At 51.1% G+C, this 12,811-nt stretch overlaps 2 long non-coding RNA genes across 5 annotated transcripts in view; both read left to right on the forward strand.

The window, feature by feature from the left end:
* The window catches only part of LOC148776223 (uncharacterized), a 40,872-nt gene extending 29,707 nt beyond the window's left edge, over nt 1–11,165 (forward strand). For all 4 annotated transcript variants that reach the window (XR_016038603.1, XR_016038602.1, XR_016038605.1 and 1 more), the window contains 2 exons: nt 8,021–8,182; nt 10,610–11,165. This is a non-coding gene — a long non-coding RNA (uncharacterized LOC148776223). The remainder of the gene's footprint in view (nt 1–8,020; nt 8,183–10,609) is intronic.
* The window catches only part of LOC129539045 (uncharacterized), a 71,245-nt gene that overhangs the window by 47,741 nt on the left and 10,693 nt on the right, over nt 1–12,811 (forward strand). The gene's annotated exons all lie outside the window — the stretch shown is intronic.

The following is a 12,811-nucleotide window of genomic DNA, read 5'->3' on the forward strand; positions in this document are numbered from 1 at the left end:
GGCACTACATAACACAAAAGAACAAAATATATTCCAACATTGTGTAATAAAACATGATGACTGTGATGTAACATGGTGGAAAGAGTCCTGGACTGGGAGCCAAGAGACCTGACTTGTGTCTTGCTTTGTGTAACCTCGAGCCAGTCATTTCTTTTGGAACTCCACTCACCACCACTTCCACCCTGCCCTCGGCAAAATGGGGGATAGAAATGGGGCAGTTGTGGAGTAATCCCGTGCTGGAGTCCTGGCCATGTCTAAAGTTCATGCTTCTCTGCTGCAAGACACTGCAATCGGTGAAGCCCGCAAAAAACTTGTCGCTGTTGCCACCCAGCCACACTGGGGTGTGTGTGATACTTGACAGAGTCACAGATCCGTTTGCAAGAGAGGGGGCCGTGCAGAGTACACCAAGGCGTAGACAGTTCTCAGGGCCCCTGGAATCCCTCTCTATCTGAGCCAGAGGTCAGCGTGACTGCTGCCTACTCTTGGGGCACTCGGGGGCTATTTTTAACTCAGTGCCCCTTAAATAAATGTGGCATTGCGCTGTTGGCTCATTTCCCTGCCAGCCCCCAGTGTGTACACACACACACTGAAGTGGCTGCCCAGAGGTGACCCATTCGCAGCTGGGGCTCCCAGACTTTAGGGCCATGCTGGGCCGGCTCGAGCTGGGGTGCTTGACCAGCAACCAGCCCAGATTCTACTTCCCAGCAGCGAGACCCAACCTGAGAGCTCAGCAGGAGCTTGCCACTTTCCCCTGGGATCTGGTAGGAAAGGTGGGGACAGGGCTGGACTGGGATAGATGTGGAGAGGAGGGAAGCGACCAGGGAATGGGACGAGTGCCCTGACCGTCCTTCCTCTGGCCAACATCTCCAGGCAGCAAAGAGTTACCTGCCCAGCCAGCTTGCCAGGCTCAGCGCTGGGCAGTGAGGCAGGGCGGTGACTCAGACCCAGGCCCGCCCACAGCTCTCAGGGCCCTCCGCACAGGGCAAGGGCAAACATCAGTGCCCCAGGGCTGAAGTAGCAGCCTCAACAGAAATCACTCCAGGGGGGCAGTGGCTCTAGGCTGGTGGCAGTGAGAAGAGAAGGGAGGGCCCCAGGAAGGTAGGGTCCAAAGTGAATCTTAAAGATGGGTGGGAATAAATGCATCACTCCTTAACCTCCCTCAGCTACAGTTCCCTCATCTGAACAATGGGTACAGTTAATGGGACTTTCCTCCTGGGCTTCTTGTAAGGAATGAATGAATGAAAATATGTAAAGCTCTTAGAACAGGGCCCAGCTAATGGTCAGTGCTCAAGTGCTGACAGCTGGCTTTACATCTGGAAGACAAGTAGGCAGGGCGTGTTGGGCAGAGCCAATGGTAGGTCCATGGGGGTGAAAACAAAAGAAAGTGGAAAGCCTTGTCCTAGGCAGTCCAGCACGTCCTGGGAAACAGCTTGGAGCCACATCACGTGCTCCTGTGTGCTGGAGCAGGAGCTGGCTCGGCCAAGGTGTGTGGATGGTCATGAAGCCATCCATTGCCAAGTCCAGACTGGGGAATGGGGTGGGAGTGGGGGGCCCAGCAAGGCAGAGCCAGGGAGGGGGATCCCTTAAGACTGGGGACTCACTGGGACCTGACCTCAGTTTTCGAGGGTTGAGTCAAGGGCAAAGGTTTTGTGGAACTTGGATACTTTGCTCAAGAGGCTAGAGTAGTAGGGAGGAGAGGAATTACAGAGCAGTCTAGCTCTGTGTGTGTGTGTGTGTGTATGAATGAGAGAGAGGGTGGGGCTGCAGGGTTGGGGCACAAGCAGAGGAGCTGACCCCGGAGGCAGCCAGGATTTGCGCCTATTCCAGGGGTGGGGGGGATACCCAGGCCTATACCCAGGCATCCCTGGTGGCTCAGATGGTAAAAAATCTGCTTGCAGTGCAGAAGAGGCAGGATACCCAAGTTTGATCCCTGGGTTAGGAAGATCCCCTGGAAAAGGAAATGGCAACCATTCCAATATTCTTGCCTGGAGAATTCCATGGACAGAGGAGCCTGGTGGTCTACAGTCCTTGGGGTTGAAAAGAGTTGGAAATGACTGAGCAACTAACATGGAGGGAACCAGAGGCACAGGCTCTTTCCCAGGCCCCTGGCTCTGCTGTCCTGTACCAGGGGGTGCTGGGGCCTCCACATGAGAGGCCAGGAGGCTGTGCCCCGCACAGGCTGTTCTGGTTCAGTCCGGCACCTGCACTGTTTCATCTCTGGTCAGAGTGGGGCCGGGTGTGAATGAGTGTGTGTGTGTACACGTGTGGCATTTCTAGATCAAGGAATGCTCAGAAGGTCAGGCCAGTGAGGAGTGAGGGCCTGGCCCATCTCCTCAGGCCCTGGCACCAGGACAGCGCCCTTCCACCCAGATTTGCAGACAGGCCTCTGAGTCAGGCTGAGCAAGGAGGAGGGGCTGGAGTGGCAGGCCGAGGAGTGGGTTAGTCATCTGCCCAGCGGCAGGGGTAGAGGGTGGGGCAGTGTTGCTGGGGCTTTCTGACAAGAGCAGCAGAGCCAGGGGTCAGCACTCAGACTTGATGGCTCTCCTGAGCAGCCCAGGGAGGTCCCAGAGATGCATCTGGGGCTACTCCCTGAGCACGGTCCAGGTAGATCTTTGGGGATGTGCTGCCACCCCAGGTTGCCAACAGCCCATGGGAAGGTTGCACGGGCCGTCCATGCGGCCCAGTGAGCCGTCAGGGCAGGTCCGCAGCACCCAGCACAGGGCTGGGTGCTCAAGAGCACGCTCGCGGGACAGAGCAAAACAAAACTGGCGAAGAAGAGTGTTGGAGGCCTGGACTCTGCTGAGCGGCCAGAAACAGCCCCAGAAGACACACTGCGATGGGGAGGGGCGCTTTGTGGGTCTCAAAACTGCCCAGGCCTCTGACACAGAGAAGAGGAACCACCCTGAGGCCCCGGGGACATACCACGCCTTCCGACCCCAAGATGGAGCTGCCACGGGATTCTGGGTGGGAAGCTTCTCGGCTTATCCCAATTCCAGCTGCAGAGGAAAAATCTCCCCTGAGAGGAGCTGCCTTTGAACTTTCCAGGAATGCTGGCCTGGGGGTGGAATCAGATGGCAGTGGAGGGGAGAGGTGTAGGGTGGTATGTTCCAGAATAGACTTGGACCCAAACCCAAGGGCACTGTGTTCCCATGGACCTGATGCCTGATCGTGGAGGAACCAAGAGATCATGGATGTGCCTGGCAGCACCAGGGTAAAGCACTGTGTGTGTGTGTGAGAGAGAGAGAGACACACCCACACACACATACTCACAGGACTGGGAACGACCTGGAATATCGGGAGTTCATGCCCCTAGTGCCAAAGGCAGCCTGGATCAAGTAGTCTCAATTTTACTTTAAAAAAATTTTTAAGAGAGACATAAAATAGTCATTAAAAGTTTGGGCTTTGGAGCCAGACAGCGTGGGTCTGAATCTGGTTGCCTCTATACACTCCCAGATACTGTGACTTTAGGTAAGTTGGTTCATCCAGCTCAAGTTATCAGTTTCCACAGTGGTAAAGTAGGCATCAGAATAGCATCTGCCCTATAGGGTCACTGCAAGGATCATAAATAAAGTACTTAGAAACGGGTGACTCAGAGGGAACACTGTACAGGTAAATGATTGGTCCTGGCTGAGGGAATGAAATGCCATGTCAATCCATCCACCTATCAGTCAATCAATGTCAGGCCCAGGCCCAGGCCCAGGCCAGGGTGAGCTATGGCCAACTGAACCCAAGTTGGGTGTGGAAGGGATGACAACCTTAGCACATCCAAAGTCCCTAGACCTCTTGAGTCGGCAGAGTGCCGGCCCTGGCATTCTCCAGCCCTGAATAAAGCCCTAGAAAAGTGCTTGGACTCCCCAGGGTGTCGGAAGGTGGAGGGAACAGGGGATTGGGAAACTCCAGCCTTAGCTTGAAGTTTCTTTCTGTGGCCTGCTAACTTCCGCTGCTCTTGTTGTAGGCCTGGGCCTGGCTGACTGGTCATTCGTGCATCTTTTCTATGGCGAGTGGAAGGTCAAGGGTGAACTCACTCCATGGAGACTGTGTGATGAGCGTGTGCTTCTATGGGTTCAAAGTCCCCAGCCCATGAATGCTCCCCACTCTGACTAGAATTCCGTAGCAGCTAGTCCATCCCAGCCTTTTCAGCACTAATTCTTTTTTTTTTTTCAGCACTAATTCTGAGCTGACTTTTATTTCTAATGATTTCATCGAGCTGGTCAGTTGGTCAGTCAATCAACAAACACTTATCAAGGCCCTATTGTGTGTCACATTATTAAACCTTAGGTATATAGAGATCTATCTTGAATGAGACAACAAGCATGTGGGGTCCAAGAGTGAGATGGGAAAGGGGTTCCTGGTTGGAATAATGTGGATCGGAGCATATGGGAAGGATAGAACCCACCCAAGACGTGAGATGTTGCTAGAGAGAGGGCAAACGTGGGGAGGTGAGGCAGGAGGCAGGGTTGGAGAGTGAATCAGGAAGAGCGCTGTGGGCCCGATTTTTTCTGGAAGGAGTCACGGAAGACAAGACTTCAGATAACGGGAGGGTGAGGAGGTGCTCTGGACAGCCCACCGGGTTGGTCCCGAAGCTGTTCCATGAACGGGTTTAGTGACAGCGCAGCACTGGGCATGTCTGGGGGTCCAGGTGGCCCCGTACATTGTAGCCCACATGATCAGCTCATTCTGTTGCTCTGTGTTTAGGTGGCGGGGGCATTTGGGGGCCTGGTGTTTGGGTGTCAGCGACTGGGTCTCCATCTGCGCATGCGTCAGCAAGTATCTGTGGGGCTGATTTAGCCAGTGTGTGAGTCTGTGTGTGTGTGTATGCATGCCATGACTGGGGCATTCCCTAGCTGCTGGGGGGCAATTTTCAGAGCTATCAGCCCATAGATGTGGCCCCTACCCCATCCCCACCTGCTCAGCTGAGAACACCTGGAGGTGGTTCCTTATCTGGACTTGTACTTGGCTGGAAGTGCACCTCTGGGCATCAGGCCAAGCAGGTGATGGCCTTCCTGGGAGGTGGATCTGGGGAAGAGATAGGGAGTGGGGCTTGAGAGGGGGTCTTGGTGGGAAGAGCTGGCTCTTCCGGCCTTGTGGGGCTTCAGAGAGCAGTTAAGGAGATGTCCAGTGGCCATCCACTCATTTGAGTGGACCACTGTCCATTCATCCTTCGGTGTCTTTCAGTCCATCTGCTAGTTTATCCATTTGTCCATGCCATTGTCCATGGACATCCAATGTCCATGCCCATTGTCCAGTGGTCACCTGTCTGTCCCTGGTCCTCCCCTCCATCCGCTTGCCCTGCTCAGGCACCTTTTCCTCGAGTCTTCTGATGCAGGCTGTGAATGCAAACCCCATCTGACCCTCAGTTGCTCCTGGGATCACGGCATACCTTCCTCATCCGTGGTGCTCAGTCCGCCCATCGGCCTGCACTTCACCCCATGGATGTCTGAGCACAGACATGGTGCTCCTTCGCCAGCCCCGAAGTCAAAGGAGCTCAGATGTCCCTTCCAGCCCTCTTCCCAGAAGGGTCCTCCTGTCTCTCACCGAACAATGTCCTCTCCTCCAGGGAGTCCTCCCTGAGCACCCTGCTCTGCTCCCACGTCTCCTGGCCTCACTCTATCACAGATGTGTGCAGGCTGTGGGAAACCCAGCCCAGGCCCTATGGGAGCAAGCTGAGGGTTCCTAGAGGGGAGGTGTCACCTAAAACGGGGAGCTCCCTCAGTGAAGGGGCCAGGGAGGGCCGTGGAGCTGGTCACATGTTTCCCCTCTTCCTAGGATGTGGCCCAGCCAGACCTCTACAATCCAGAACTCCAGCACAGTGCTGTGGCTCCCCTGGGCAGGTTTTTCCTGGAGAAAACAAGAATTCTCACATGTTCCCAGACTGGGGTTCGAAGCTGCCGATCTCCAGGATGCTCTCCCCACCCCCCAACCCAAGCCCTCACCCTGGCTTGGACTCTGGCTGTGGGGGATTGACCAGGCCAGAAAAGGACAAGCCTCCTGGTGTTGCCCTCTCCAGGGCTCATAGCGCCTGAACACAGGGGCAGGGATGGAGTGAGGGTGAGGGTAACTATGGAATGTGTGTGTGTGAGTGGAGCTGTGCACACGTTCGTTTATAAAGCAAACGACTTCCCTGGTGGTCCAGTGGCTAGGACTCTGGGCTTCCAATGGATTCCACTCAATCCCTGGTCAGGAAACTAGATCCCGCATGCCACAACTAAGAGGTCACATGCCGCCATTAAGACCTAGCACAGCCAAATGAATGAATAAATAAAAATACATATTTTAGGGACTTCCCTGGTGGTACAGTGATAAAGGGTCTAGGCTTCCACTGCAGGAGGCACAGGTTCAATCCCTGGTCAGAGAACTAAGATCCTGAATGCTGTGTGGTGTAGCCAAAGAATAAAGAGTAAAAAATACAGCGGAAACGTTTCCTAAGCACCCAGTGTGTGTCAGGTACTGTTACAGACATTGAAGAAACAGCAGTGGGCAAATTCAACAGGGTGCTACCCTGGAGAGGCTGGTATTCTAGTGGGGAAGGCCTCGGGTTTGTCTGTGTCGGTGTGTGTTGGGGGGTATGAGTGCACTGAGGTTGTATGTGGACCAGGGACCTATATATAAACAGGACCAGGCCTGAGCAAGGTTATGTGTGTGCAGACTTGGTGCATGTGTCTTGGGGGTGTCCATGGGTTCCTGGGGTCTGCACAGGCAGCTGATGTGATGTCTGTGCAGGTCCAGAACTGCATATCAGCCAGGTTGGGAGGATCTGTGGCAGCCACACCCGGCTGACTCCTAGGCTGTGGGGCTGTATTTTTAGGAGTGACAGCCTATGGATCCCCCTAAATACTGACTCAGGTTCCCAGGCACTGGGGAGAGGGCACAGCTGGTCTGCGGGTGGGAGCGAACCTGTCTCGGCCAGCACCCCCGCCTCTCTGCCAGGTGGACCCATGCTTCAGATGGAGCAGCCTCTTGTCAAGCAAGTGGGCTGTGCCTAAGGGCCCAATGGGTGATCCATGGGGAATCTCAGCGCCCATGCCCCACACCTGCAGCTCCACCTCTTATGACCCAGTAACACCCTGCTCCACCCCCCTTTGCAGGAGGCCCACCTCTGGAACCCTCTGGGAGGCCGCTGACCCACCATACCCGGCTCAGTCACCCTGAGAGGGGGACCAGGCTGGGCTGGAGGTGGGAGAACAGGAGGGGGAGGTGGATCAGCGATGACCTCCTCTCTTACTAGACAGTCAGGTCCCTCCATCACCGCCTCCTTCCAAAGGGCTGCTTTTCTGGCTGCAGGCAGATTGTCCAGAGACACGGAGCAGCTGGGCGGCCTGTGTGTCACTCTTTTCCACCTCTGACCCCTCCTCCTTTTCCCCCCTTTGTGTTCCATCTCTCGCCCACTCTGTCCCTTGTCATCTGAGTTAATGACACTGTGCGCCGAACTCCAACTGTATGGCAGGCATGGAGCCAAGTGCTGTACATATTTCTCATTTAACCATCGCAGTGACCCTGTGAGGTCACTTTACAGGGAGAAGGCTGAGGCCCAGAGGGACCCAAATCACCCAATGAAGAGGATTCAGAGTAGGGGTTCAAGCCCAGGCTCAGGCACACCATTAGTAATGCTTGTCCTTGGGCTCCCTCTGTTCTTCTCCCAGACTTAATCTTCGTGGGAGCTGGACTGTGGCCGAGGACCCTGTCCCTGGGCTGTGGGAGGGTGCCCAGAAGGGAGAGTGACAAACGCCATTAGGGTCCAGCTAGTGGCTGTGGATCCAAGGCTCGGGCCCCTCCCTTACAGCAGAACCTTCCAGGGCTCCCTATAGGCATTTGGGGCCAAGCTTGAAGTCCTCGCTGGCTGGCAAGCAGGCTTTCTTGCTCTACTGCCATCTCCTCCTCTCTGATGACACACTCTTAACCAGGTAAACACTTGCTTTCCCTCCAGTGCAGCTAAAGTGTAAGAATAAAAAAAAAACCCATCCAGGGTTAGATGCCTTGCTGATTTCATTTCATTTCATCTGCATCATGTCTCTGCAAACAGTCTTTTGGGGCCCTTTGTGTGAATGAGGAAAAACTGAGCTCAGACATGGGCAGTACCTCGGCAGAGAAGGGTGTCACAACAGCTGGAAGAGAGCAGGAGTGGGATTCGAAACCGTTCATCTGACTCCACTGTGCCCTTCAGCTCGACTGGATTTCACAGACAGTGAGTGTAACAGTGCTAAATCCTGTCCCAGAGGCTGGCGACAGACACAGTATTAGGGAAGGGGGCACGTGTACACACACACACACACACACATGCAGGCATGCATGCTTGCACGCATGCAAGACATACTCAAATGGTTCTAGTGCCACTTCCTGCAGGTCCTCTCTGCCCTTTTTCCTCCAGGTTTCAGAAGGGGACAGGAGGCAGCCAGGGAGGAGGAAGAGGTGCTGAATTGGTCACCTCCCTGTCTTAAAACCTTCACACTTGCAACTTAGCCCCCCAGATGGTCCCTTTCAAGGACAGAGCTCTATTTCCCTTTAAAGGAGGGCGAGAGTAGGGAAGAGCAAGACACATTTTGTTGTGATGTCTCAAGACATCATCTGGGAACAATTTGTCTCTTTTCCTCCTATCTCTGTCCCCCACTATTCTCCACCCCCACCCCAGGCTGGTCCTGATACCACAGACAGCATCACCTCCACCCCATCCTTCCCCACATGGCTCCATTACCCCGTGGAGCTTTCCAGAATCCCAGTGTCCAGTGCTGAGTCACTGGGCTGGGGGTGGGTGTGACACAGGAGACAGTTTTTTCTCTGTGGCAGTCGGGGGTTAGGAGAGAAACCAGGGGTCCTCGGCTTGCCCAAGGCTCAGATCCGATCCACTTCACTGTCTCTCCTACTTCTGTTGAGAAGGCAGCTTGTTCTTGGGTCAGAAACTCCATAAGGCTGAGACCTTGTCTGTCTGGTTCAGAGGGTTATAGGCTTTTTAAAATAAAACCACCATTGGTCCTTGACACACTTTTGGAGGCCCCACCCAAATCACATGAAACATATTAAAATGCACTGTTTCCACATTGTCATTTTTTAAAAGGGTTTTTCGATTAATTATGATTGTGAAATTATTCAATGCACTTAATTTAATGTGTTTAAATTAAAATGGACTCTAATTTCTTGAAAAGTATCATGCATACTTGGAAATTTTTTAAAATGAGAACATCTAAACCAACAAATTGCTTTCACATGTAATGAAGTGTTCGTGAGCTTCAGTTTTCAGTTAATGAACTTTTGTCATAAGGTTTCATTTGGTCAACATTAAATTACATCATTTTAGGTTCAATTTTCTGGTCTTTAAAAAATATTTTCAAGCCAATACATTCCCCACCCTTCCAGGTCTCAAACTTTTCTTTGTAGGACCTTGAAATCTCCACAAGTCCCATACATGTTGCCTATGTGGCTATGAAAATGAACAACCTGGTGTACAGTGACTCCTTAAACACTGTTGAAGAGAGGTAAAGGAAAGAGAAATACAATGATTTGGAAACAGGAAAAAATGCTAATGCCTCATAATTAAAGTGAAAGTGACTCATTGTGTCGGACAGTGCATGGAATTCTCTAGGCCAGAATACTGAAGTGGGTAGCCTTTCCCTTCTCCAGGGGATCTTCCCAACCAGGGATTGAACCCAGGTCTCCTGCACTGCAGGTGGATTCTTTACCAGCTGAGCCACAAAGGAAGCCCAAGAATACTGGAGTGGGTAGCCTATCCCTTCTCCAGTGGATCTTCCTGACCCAGGAATCGAACTGGGGTCTCCTGCATTACAGGCAGATTCTTTACCAGCTGATATATCAGGGAAGTCCCTTATAGTTAAAAGTGTAAATTAAAATGAGATAATATTTTTTCAGATTGGCAAAGACTAAAAAGTGGCTTCTGGTACAATCTGGTATAATGTTTATAGAGGACTGTTAAATGATATCTATTAAAATGCAAAGTACATGTCCCCTTTACCCCGAAATTACTCTTCAAGGAATCTAGGCCTCTATAAATATACAAAAATCTGGTAACAGACTATATGTCAACCAATTAGGACTGACATAAATGGCAGGACATTCCCACACTGGAATAGTACACAACTGTGTAAGAGTGTGCTGATATGGAACAAATACCTCACTACAGAGTTAGGTGAATTAAAAAAATCTGGGTGCAGAGCAGTGCATAATGCATTACTGCCTTTGTGAAAAAAGAAAAACAATGCACACGCATGGGCATGCATGCATGTTAAGTCGCTTCAACCGTGTCCAACTCTTTGCAATGCTAAAGAGTGCTCACCAGGCTCCAGTGACCATGGGATTCTCTAGGCAAGAATACTGGAATGGGTTGCCTCCTCCAGGGGATCTTCCCAACCCAGGGACTGACTCTCATCTCTTATGTCTCCTGCATTGGCAGGCAGGTTCATGTATTTACATTTACACACTATGAAATACCTGGAAATAATTGGAAGGAGACTTAGAAACTGGGAAGGATGGTTGTCTCTGAGAGTGAAACTGGGAGGGTAGAGGAGAATTACTTCTTGCTTTTGCTACTTTTTTTGTTTTTTTAACCATCAGTACCCATCTCTCTCTTTTTTTTTTTCCATGAAAAAAATGTAATTAACAGGCAAACGTCTGTGGAATAAAAGAAGTAAATGAATGGATGGATCGTAGGTGCCACATGGAGGAGGGAATTGCTGCAAGGGGCTCCCGCCACCCCACGGAGAAGATCCGCAGGAAATGCAGAGGGTTCAACTGTTTATCTGACTGAGGGAGGAGGGGAGCGGAGGATTCCAGAGGCTTCTTCCAGGAGGACCTGAAGGCGGCAGAAGGCTGGGTGGGGGGAAAGGAGTGGTGGGGGAAGGTTGGTGGGCTTGTGAGTGGAAGGGCTCTCCATCCATGTCCCTACCCCCTGCTCCTCCCTAGAGTGTGTATTCTATTTCAAGCCTGGAAAGTCCCAGCTCCTAGCATGATGCCTGGCATATAATCTGTGGCAATAAATAGTGGTTGACTGAATGGATGGAATCAGTCACTGGTTAATCCAGGTTACAGTGTTAGTCACTCCTGTCCCTTCTCTAAACACTGCCCCTCTGCCAAACAGCAACAACAAATGACTCTCTCAGGGCTGCCGTGCACAGCTGTGTATTGGGTTCACTGCACAACCGCAAGAGGTGCCATTTCATAGACGGGCTTGTAAGTGATGCCTCCTAAAGGTGTGGGACACGGTGTGCCGGTGAAACAGTTTCTTCTTTCAGGCTTAGAAGAACCCTAGCCACACTGAGGACGAGAGGGTTCAAGGAAGGGACCTTCTTAATCCAGGCACCACAGGCCCACCCCCTGCCCTTTTCCTTTCTAATTCCTAAGGCCCCTTTCTTTGCTCCTCTCTACCTTGGGTTTGAGGTGGCTTAGCCAAATCTGACCAATTACTCTGTTCCTTGACTACAGAGTTTAGGGCTTACAGTATGATCTTGAGCAAGTCCCAGAACCTCTTTGGGTCTGTTTCCCCATCTAAGAAGTGAATAGATATGTAGGGAGCACTCCTTTTTCCTTTTTTAAAATTGTTGAAGTGTAGTTGATTTACAGTACTGTGCTAGTTTCAGGTACGTGGCAAAGTGATTGCAGCGTGTGTGTGTGTGTGTGTGTATAGTCTGTGCTAGGTCTTCGTTGCGGCACTTGGGCTTTTTGCAGCACGCGGGCTTCTGTTATGGAGCATGGGTTCTAGAACACATGGGCTCAGTAATTGTGGGTGTGAGCTCTTCTAGTTGTGGCTCACAGGCTCTCTAATTGTGGCACAAGGGTTTAGTTGCCCTGAGGCATGTGGGATCTTAGTTCCTCAACCAGGAATCTAACTCCCATCCCCTTGTATTGGAAAATGGATTCTTAACCACACTGGACCACCAGGAAGGTCCCTATATATTTTTTCCCTATATATTTTTTCAGATTCTTTTCTGTTATGGGTTATTACAAACCACTGGATATGGTTCCCTATGCTATACAGTAAACCCTTGTTGCTTATCTATTTTATGTATAGTCGGGAAGCAATTCTTCATAACCCTCCTTGGCTTGATGGGACCTTATAGGGATAAAAGGTTGAAGGAATGCATCTTTGCAGGATGTGGCATTCTTGCAGGGGACAAATCGCCCCATCCTGCCCAGTTCTGCCTGGCCCTGCATGCCCTCGGGCCCTGAACTGAGTTCAGGGGGCAGCATCCTGAAATGCAAGGAATCTGTGTGGGGAAAAGGAGCCCAGGTTGAGTCATAACTCAGATGGTAACTGTTTTGTGCTACTGAGCAAGACACAGCCCTGCCTGGGCCTCAGTTCCTGCCTCTGTAGAATGGGTACTTAGGCCAGATCAGTGTCAAATGCTAGACTGAGCCTGTCACGGACTTTTATTTTTCTTTTGAATTTCTATAATTTTCGTTTTTTTCTTTCTGATTACAAACATCATGTATGTTCATAAAAATTCGGACAGTGCCAAAATAGGTTATGTACCAAGTGAAACCCATCTTTATTGAGAATCACTGCTAACTCACTGCTTTTTTGGGTGGGAAGGGAGTAACCTTTAATTCTGATATAATTTCAAATTTACCAAAAAAGTGGCAAGAATAGTACAAAGACGCTGGTATAGATTTTATTCAGATTTATCGATTATTTACACTTTGTCCCTTTTGCTGTATTTTTCCTCTGTATATGTGTGTTTAACTTCTTCCCAAACTACTTGAGACCGAGTTGAGACAGGTGCCCTTTTACCTCTAAATGCTACAGGGTGTATTTCCTAAGAACAAGGACACTCTCTTACCATGTAAGACTTACAAAACCCCTGCAGTT

Source organism: Moschus berezovskii, chromosome 11 (assembly GCF_049115385.1).
Source record: "Moschus berezovskii isolate FMDL1 chromosome 11, NW_MosBer_1.0, whole genome shotgun sequence".
Taxonomy (NCBI): Eukaryota; Metazoa; Chordata; class Mammalia; order Artiodactyla; family Moschidae; genus Moschus; species Moschus berezovskii.